Source organism: Lontra canadensis, unplaced genomic scaffold (genome assembly GCF_010015895.1).
Source record: "Lontra canadensis isolate GAN:19392208 unplaced genomic scaffold, GSC_riverotter_1.0 scaffold1094, whole genome shotgun sequence".
NCBI classification, from domain to species: domain Eukaryota; kingdom Metazoa; phylum Chordata; class Mammalia; order Carnivora; family Mustelidae; genus Lontra; species Lontra canadensis.
This window is the reverse complement of record NW_022632078.1, coordinates 14948-17696: the sequence shown is the minus strand read 5'-3', so window position 1 is coordinate 17696 and position 2749 is coordinate 14948. Positions and strand designations below refer to the sequence as shown.

Sequence of the window (2749 nt, the reverse complement as noted above, 5' to 3'; positions counted from 1 at the left end):
TCACTTAGGATCAACCTGGCTGAAGACATGGAGTATGAGAGGAAAAATCAGTGAGGAAGAGCTAATACTAGGGCATGAGTCCGTTATAAGGACCACGTGCAGAGCCCCTAGTTGCAGCTGAGGTACATGGAAAGGAGAGGAGCCCTAAGCTGAAGGAAGTCCTGAGAACTTGGATGCAATGAAGGATGGATTTACAAAGGAGAGGTTGGTTCAACCTCTGTCATAATGATCAGAAGTTCTGAATGTAAAATAACTAGTTCCTGAAATTTTACAACATCATTGGCTCATCTTTTGCTCTATTACAGTTTTCTGCAAAATTTGGATTTTTTTTTCCATTTAAGACAGGGAATACTTTATTCAAACTCATCAGAGAAATGGACAGCTTGGGTCTGTAAAAAAGTGTTGTGTTTTAAAGCATAGTTCAGTAATTGTATATGAGAGTATACACTGCTACATACAAATTAACTGATCAGAGCACAACTTTTCAATATTCAAAACAGAATAAGCTTCCTTGTAAAAGCAGCACCTTTGTGACATTTTTCACTTTAGTATTCCTCTCCTTCTTCTTCACCCTCTCCTTTAACAGAATCCACACCCACCTCCTCATAATCCTTCTCAAGGGCAGCCATGTCCTCATGAGCCTCAGAAAACTCTCCTTCCTCCATGCCCTCCCTCACATACTAGTGAACAAAGGCACGCTTGGCATACATCAGGTCAAACTTGTGGTCCAGGCGAGCCCAGTCCTCAGCGATGGCTGTGGTATTGCTCAGCATGCACACAGCTCGCTAGACTTTGGCCAGGTCTCCACCAGGCACCACAGTGGGAGGCTGGTAATTAATGCCCACTTTGAAGCCAGTGGGGCACCAGTCCACAAACTGGATGGTACACTTAGTCTTGATGGTGGCAATGGCGGCATTGACATCTTTGGGAACCACATCGCCATGGTACAACAGGCAGCAAGCCATGTATTTACCATGGCGAGGGTCACATTTCACCATCTGGTTGGCTGGCTCAAAGCACGCGTTGGTGATCTCTGCTACAGAAAGCTGTTCATGGTACGCTTTCTCAGCAGAGATGACAGGGGCATAGGTGGCCAGAGCTAAGTGGATACAGGGATAGGGCACCAGGCTGGTCTGGAATTCTGTCAGATCAACGTTCAGGGCTCCATCAAATCTGAGGGAAGCAGTGATGGAGGACACAATCTGGCTTATCAACCTATTTAGATTAGTGTAGGTTGGGCATTCAATATCGAGGTTTCTACGACAGAGATCATAGATGGCCTCATTGTCTACAATGAAGGCACAATCAGAGTGCTCCAGGGTGGTGTGGGTAGTGAGGATGGAGTTGTAGGGCTCAACTACAGCTGTGGAAACCTGAGGGGCTGGGTAAATGGAGAACTCCAGCTTGGACTTCTTGCCATAATCGACAGAGAGACATTCCATCAGCAGGAAGGTGAACCTGGAACCAGGTCCCCCTCCAAAGCTGTGGAAAACCAAGAAGCCCTGAAGACCTGTGCACTGGTCAACCAGCTTCCGAATTCGGTCCAAGACAAGGTCAATGATCTCCTTGCCAATGGTGTAGTGCCCTCGGGCGTAGTTGTTGGCAGCATCTTCCTTGCCTGTGATGGGCTGCTCAGGGTGGAAGAGCTGGCGGTAGGTGCCAGTGCGAACTTCATCAATGACTGTGGGTTCCAGGTCTACAAACATGGCCCGGGGCACATGCTTGCCAGCGCTGGTCTCACTGAAGAAGGTGTTGAAGGAGTCGTCTCCTCTTGTCACTTGACATTTGGCCATCGGGCTAAATGCCGTGCTACAGTCAATAGAGCTCCCAGCAGGAATTGCCAATCTGGACACCAGCCTGGCCGACATGGATGAAGATACACTCACACATGGTTGGGGCTTTGCGTCTGCCGAGCAGATGGCGGAGAGGAAGAGGAGAGGTTGTTGCTTCTTACAGTGCGACTCTTAGGCAGTCGATGTAAGAGAACCTCCAAAATTTGGATTTTTATCTTCTGTTTATATTGTTCTATGCAACATAAGTACACAATGTGTAATAATCAAATAGGCAATTAATTTGTATTAAGGAATGTTTATTAGTGAAAAAGAATTACTAAAGGAGATCAAACCTTTGGGGATTGAATTACAATGATCTTCCGTAAGGCATTCATTTCATCTGGGCCAGAATAAAACTGGAAATAAAATAGTGGCTTTTTATAAATACACGATTAAAAATCTAAAGAAATTATTTTAAGCTGATAATCATAAGATGTTACCATATTGATAAATCTCCAGAATGGAAATGGGAGTTATCCATTTTGGAAACCCATGGTAAGATATTACTATGAAGATGTTTGCATACTACATGTTTCCATCAAGGTCCTGGAATTGGACAGACAACACCATCAGTTGGTATGTTTGTGGAAGCCTTTTTGGTGAGGAATTGTTTGCAGTGGTGTAGACAGGGTAAGGAAACCAACAGGAGGTGTTGAAGCATGCTTGAGGACTGGCAGCAGCTGAAAACCATTACCACCCACAGGCCTGAAGGGAAGAAGAGGAAGGCTTTCCTAGAACCAGACCTGGCCAAGGCCTCGGGAGACAAAGAATAATCATCACACCAGACAATAGCATATACTTTGGTAAGACTGGGAAACTTCAAGAACTAAAGTGTAAGCAACTCTACCCCTTCTCCCGCCAGTCACAGCATGTAAGATCTTGCCCTGAGGTGTAAGAGTTGGCCACAATCCAGAATA

General features: G+C 45.5%; 1 pseudogene; it reads right to left on the bottom strand.

Annotated features, from left to right (window-relative positions):
- Nucleotides 1–323: 323 nt before the first annotated feature.
- LOC116863412 lies at nt 324–1890 on the bottom strand (annotated as a pseudogene).
- Nucleotides 1891–2749: the final 859 nt, after the last annotated feature.